This window comes from Mustela nivalis (genome assembly GCF_964662115.1).
Source record: "Mustela nivalis genome assembly, contig: HAP1_SCAFFOLD_631, whole genome shotgun sequence".
Lineage (NCBI taxonomy): Eukaryota > Metazoa > Chordata > Mammalia > Carnivora > Mustelidae > Mustela > Mustela nivalis.
This window is the reverse complement of record NW_028136031.1, coordinates 284,464-290,463: the sequence shown is the minus strand read 5'-3', so window position 1 is coordinate 290,463 and position 6,000 is coordinate 284,464. Positions and strand designations below refer to the sequence as shown.

General features: G+C 59.0%; 1 long non-coding RNA gene across 2 annotated transcripts in view; it reads right to left on the bottom strand.

The window, feature by feature from the left end:
- Positions 1-954: 954 nt before the first annotated feature.
- Positions 955-6,000, bottom strand: part of LOC309857330 — a 74,262-nt gene continuing 69,216 nt past the window's right edge. The window contains exons 2-4 of one of the 2 annotated variants that reach the window (XR_014307635.1): positions 2,952-3,055; positions 2,305-2,494; positions 955-2,041 (exon numbers count right to left, since the gene is read on the bottom strand). This is a non-coding gene — a long non-coding RNA (uncharacterized lncRNA). Of the gene's footprint in view, positions 2,042-2,304; positions 2,495-2,951; positions 3,227-6,000 lie in introns of those variants that run through there. The other variant, XR_014307636.1, reaches the window with a different exon arrangement.

Below are 6,000 nucleotides of genomic sequence, written 5' to 3'. Positions count from 1 at the left end.
AGGAAATCCTGGCGAGGGTGTCCCGGTGCGGGGAGATAGACCACCAGAAGGTCACAGGAGAGGCAGGAGACAAGGAACATGACAGGACAGAGCTTCCCAAGGAGGTCGGTGGAAGGATCAGAGGCTCGCAGAGACCCTGGGAACACTCGGAGGCGCTGGAGATGTTGGTTGAAACACTGTCATTTGGTCAGAAACATTGTGTCACAAACCCACAGTCATCGCTGGATGATTTACTCTTTGTTGCTTGTAGGAATCAGGGAGTATAGAGCCATTAGCACTCATGGTGCATGAAGTCTAGGATGTATTTACTTTTCATCAATCTTGGGGACTAGATTTTCCTAGAGGAAGTGCTAAGCATGGGTCTCTTCCTTGTTTTCTTTGTGCAAAGGGCCTCGTTTCAGGAGCAGATTCCTGGTGCTCATCACCACGGCTAGCCCTGAGGCCTGCCCCATCACCTCCCCCAGTGGACATGACCACGTGGGCTGGGGTGCTCCCTGATGAAGCCCCAGTGCTCCTGTGGCCCCCAGATCCTCTGCTGAATGCAGGAGGGCATGAGAGAGGGAGGGGGTGAAGGGAGGGAAAGGAGATGGAGCGGGACAACAGGGAGGGGGAGAGGAGGAAGGCAGGGGAGGGGGAGGCCGAGATGGGAGGGGGCAGCGAGGGGGAGGGCGGAAGTGGAGAGGAGGAGGATGGTAGGGTGGGGAGGATGAGGCTTGAGAGGGAGAGAGGAGCACAAGGGAGGAGTGTCAGAGGGAGGGCTGGAGCATGAGAGGGAGGGGGGCAGGGTGGGTGATGCAGTGGGGAAGGGGGTGGAGGGGAAGGAGCAGGGGGTGGGGGGATGATGAATGGGAGGGTGAGTAAGTGGGGGGGGGAGGGAAACCCCGAAGCCAGGTGCACACATCAGGAACCATTATTTAGGGTGAGGTCGGAGGCATCACAGCCCGGGCCCGGGATGGTGGCACTGGGCACGTCCATCTGTCCTCTCGGTGCTGTGCTTCCTTCTCCTTGGCCCTTTGTCACCCTGGATCCTCTCCACTTCCTCAACAACTCCGATGTTCCCAGGAGCAGGGTGGCAGGAGGGGGTCCCAGGCGGTGCTTTCTAGATCTCGTGCCCCCGATGACTCTGGGACAGTAGCTACAGGACATTCTGCCATAAGGACTGGGACTGAGGATCCCACCATCTCCTAGGGCGTTAGCGCTGTTCCATTCCCGGTCTTTCCCCCACCATTGCGCTGAACACTCCCGATGGTACATCCGTGAAAGACCGCGCCAGAGTGGCCGGGGGTGAGTGCCAGGCCAGGCACGGCTAGGTGTGGCTGCACCTGCTGCCCAGAATAGGTGCTGCTCACTGTTCCCAGTCACCCTTCTCTCCAGGGGACCTGCATCGACCTCCCGATCTTCACCTTCTCCCCAGGGAGAGAGAAAGCAGCTCAGGGGTGCAAGCATCTGGGCTGGAAGAGAAATGGCCAGGTAGGGCTTTGGGTTCAGGGTCTCCTTTGGGGAAGGAGATATCCTGCAGCAATGTTCTGTCATGTGGTGGGTAAACGCTGGGAGTGTAATTATACTCATGACGCGTTTAATTGAAAACAAGTATTTTATTTTTAAAACGAATGATAAATAGTATACAGAACATGTAAAGACAAAATCAAAATCAGTATGTAGCAGAAAGGAAAAATGTACACGTCGGGCACAAAACGTTCCTGCAGGTTGCCAGGGTCGGGGGATAGAACAAAGAGTAACTGTTTATGGAGCAAGGCTGTGGGCAGCCCCAGAAGGGGCTCTGGGCGCTCCTCAGGAGGAGGAGTAGGGGCGGATTCCAGAGCAGAGGGACAGGTGTTGTCAGGGGCTGGATCCATAGCAACGGCAGGCCCCGGGACAGATGCAGACCCCAGCTCTTCCCGACCAGAGTCAGCCTCGCTGTGGGCAGGTGCCCAGTCACCTGCTGGCTCCGGGTCTCCTCCTGAAGTCCCTGCAGGCACCATCCCCGCCTCTGGAGCTGTGGATGCAGGTCGGGCCGGCTCTGGCTCTTCCGACGGAGAGGCTATGACAGGAAGAAAGCGCACCGGCATGCCTGTCTCTCCATGTGCTTTTGCAGAGACAGAGCTCAGCCCAGGGCCTCCCGGAGAACCCGCAGCCATGGAGGAACCCTCACCGGGACATCTCCCTGACTGCGGTCCGCCCGCTGCGAGCTCTGAGCCCAGTCCTGGCTCCTGGCCCCACACCAGCCTCTGGGGTCTCCTGCCCTTGGGGCCCGGCACCGACCCATCCGCAGACACCCACGTGCCCCAGCCCCGGCCTTCTCACCCTCAGGCTTGGCCTGCATGGGCTCCGGCTCCTGGACCACGCGGTGGTGTAGGCACGCAGGCAGTGTCAGCGGCCTTCCCCCGGAGTCCCCAGTCCCTGCTTCTGCAGAGCCCGGTACGGTCACTCTCCTGGTCAGGGAGATGGAGCGGGTGTCCGCCAGCCTCCTTCCTATTTCATCGTCACTAGTGCTCTGCACAGACAGACCCCGGGAGCCAGCCCCGACCGTTAGAGCCCTGCCCAGCCGTCCTCACTGTCTTCCTGCTCACCCCCCTGCCGCTCCCAGATCAGACCCAGACAGTGTGTGCACAGCGCCACACCTGGCACAGGGACCCATACCTGCAGGACACGGGATGCACCCTGGGGGGAAGCTACTGTCCCTACTCTCACAGGAGGCAGCCTCCCACGCCCACAACCCACCCAGCCAGCCTCGACCTGGGTGTGAACATGAACTGCCCACCGGGCATCTGACCCCTTGTCAGCCTGTTCTTGAATGGGGTGGGCGCACCTCACTAGAGCCTTTATACACACACACACACACACACACACACACACACACACACACACAAGCATGGGGAGGGACCTAGCGCTGCACAGGTTGAATCAGAGCATGTGGGGCTGGGGGCTGGCTCTGGGCCTCATGGTGTTACCTTTCTCTTCTTTTGGCCAAATGGCCAGAGCCATCGGGGAGCCTTAAGACAACATCCCCAGTGAGGGAAAGCATGTGCAGGGCATGATTTCTTCAGCTTGCAGCCTCCACATGTAGGAACACAACAGAAGAACATGTTGCTTATTCAAAGATCCGCAACAAAATGAGCTGGGCGGGGGGCTGTCTCTGTGTGTGGGTGCCTGGTTACCTGGGTCCCCAATTGTGTTGGGCTCTATTGTGAGGAAAGTGAGGTCACCACTGCCTGGGGTCTGCTTACCAACCACTTCCTCCCACACAAGAGCCCTGCCCGGTGGGTCCCCCCTCCCCCGCGTGCTCAATGCTCAGCCTCTGCTCCATGCGCCGTCCATACAGTGACAGCCACACAGCCCACCCACAGCACCTGCGAGGCCTGGGGGCAGCCAGTGTCCCCACTGTGAGGATACAGGGCCGGGTTCGGACTGGGTTCCTGCTCGTGCCCAGGGCTATGAGCCTGGACAGACCCTGTGCTTCTCAGGGCCTCCCCTGCTCCCCGACTGCCCAGTGGGGGCTTCTGGTTTCTACTCCTAGGGACGCATTCAGGGGTAGGACCTCCAAATATGTTCTGTACCTGCTCTCACAAGAGGCTGGTATGCACTCGTGGGATGCAGGGATGAGCAGGGGGCTGGGCGGGGCATAGAACACAGCTCAGAGGGGCCTGGATCTGCTCTGGGGTCCAGGCATAGCCACCCTCCTCCTGCCTGTCTCCCAGCCCTGTGGGAAGGTTGCAGTGAACTGATTCCGACCGTGTCCTCTCGTGACTCAGACTCCCAGGGAGCGACTCCCATTCGGTTTAGGCTCAGGTCCCAGGGCCTCTTCGGCACCCATGTGCTGGGCCGTCCCCACAGTGGTTCTTGGCAATTCCCGAATCCTGGTCCCACATCCTGTGGAATTCTCTGCCCTCCGGGGGGATGGCCTGTGTGACGGCGCTCTCAGGACTAGACTAGGGCGAAATCATGGGCTATTGTTCCCAAGCCAGTTGAAGAAAGTCTTTGACTTCTCCTGGTTCCCTCTCTTGTGTTCTTTCTCTTGTCTCTGCCTTCTCTGTGTGTCTCCCTCCGTCTATCTCCCAAGAACAGGATCTGGGAGTTCTGTGGGTGATGTAAGAAACCTCAGAAGACTCCCTTGTCCCTGTTTCTCTCTCCTGTCATGTGCTTCGTTCCTTCCTAAGGCCTCCTCACCCTGACCAGAGCCCTGACTCTGGATCCTCTTCCAAATGGGGACACTGAGGCTGCAACAGTATGCAGGGGGGCGGTTCCTGAGCTTGGTCCCCAGACCAGCGGTTCAGTGCTCTGCCACATTCTGCCAAGCCAGGTCATCAGGCGGCCGAGTCCCCAAGCTGTCCTGTGCTCAGAAGGACCTCCAGGGAGTACAAAGCATTTTCCCAGGACTGGGAGCACAGTGGGTCAGGGATGGAGACCCAAGGCCAACAGACTTTTCTACAAGCCTGCGGGACCCTAGGACATGCCATCTCTGCAGCCCAATTGACAGAAGAGTAAACTGAGGCCCTTTGTGCTGAAGCCCCATCTGGACTTGGGCATGGGGGAGTTATCTCTTCCTACTTCCAGTGGCCCAGGTGGTGATGGACCCCAGAACCCAGACCCTTCTCCCAGTGCCCTGGCACCCCCCTGGCCCTTTGGGGAACCCCCGACCATCAATCTGGCCTGTCTCCCCTCCCCATGCTATGGATCTGGGTTCTTGCCAGGGGTCCTGATGCCCCTGTCCCACGGCTCGGCTCTCTCTGACCTCTTTTTCCTTGCCTCCTTGTCACCCACCTCACTCCCAGGATGTCTTCCCATCTGATCCCCATCTGCTCAGTCTGAGTGGTAGTTGTGTGTGTGTGTGTGTGTGTGTGTCCATGCAGGTGTACATTTCTCCACCTGTCTGGGGATGTTGAAGTTCATGTCCCCACATGGAACAGGGTGGGTAGCTATCCTCAAGAATCTGTGGGGCTCTCACCCCCAATGCAAACCCAATGGGGGCTGGTTGGGGCTGCCATGGCTGGAGAGCATCCGCTCCTTGGACTCTTTACCCCTCATTTGTCCTAGGCATGTCCCTGTCTCTCTTGACCCCACGTTCCCAACTCTCCCTAAGGGCTGGACATGGAAATGCTTGAACTTGGCCACTCCTCCAGGGGTAGGTGGAGGACAGGTGCACCAGGCCTCCCTCCCGAGAGGGCCAGTTGAGCACAGGGGCCCTGCACACAGTACCTGTACCATGAGCCAGCCCTGCTGTGCACATGAAAGAGACCCATGTCCGCACCTGACCGGGTCCCCACATTTCCTCATCACCACCAGCTCTGTGGCCCCAAAGTCCTCTGAGCGCCCGAATCATGCTCATCCTGGGCAGTAAGGCTCCGTGTACAAGGTCAAGGTACAAGACATCTGGGTATGCAAAGGTCACTGAATATCCCCCATCCAGGGGCCAGAAATGCATACTCAGTCCCAGGGTCCAGCTAAGTGCAGGCCTGTCCACAGCCAGTCTTCCCTCAGCCCCAGGAAATCCAGGCGCTCTGGGAGGCTGCAAACTCATTACAAGCTAGAGCCAAGCCAGCCCTATGGGGCCTGGTTTCGGGTCCTGGAGCCCCACAGTGAGGAAAGCTGATGCGGGACCGGAGCTGGGAGAGGACAGGGGGACTGTCCCTTGGGGCTATGGCTCCCTATTCCCGCAGACTCTGTTGTGTGCTGGCCCCTAGGGCACCCAAACGCCAGCTCCCAGGTAGGCTTTGGGGAGGGAGACCAGAGTGTGGCTCGTACTATGTCATACGTGTCTCTCTATCCTATAGCTACAGCCTGGCCCACCAGCTGCACTCCATCTCTGGCAGTGCAGCAACACTGAGTGGGCCAATTGCTGTCCATACATGTACACGGACAACATGCTAAGGAAGCACCAGAGGTGATCCTGGGTAAAGGGCCTCTGGCCAGCGGGACTGGTGGCTTCAGCACCCTCCAGCAGGCCCCCTTTCCCTGGATGGGAATCCTCCTGGCCTCTCTGTCCTCAGAGCTCCCTTCCTG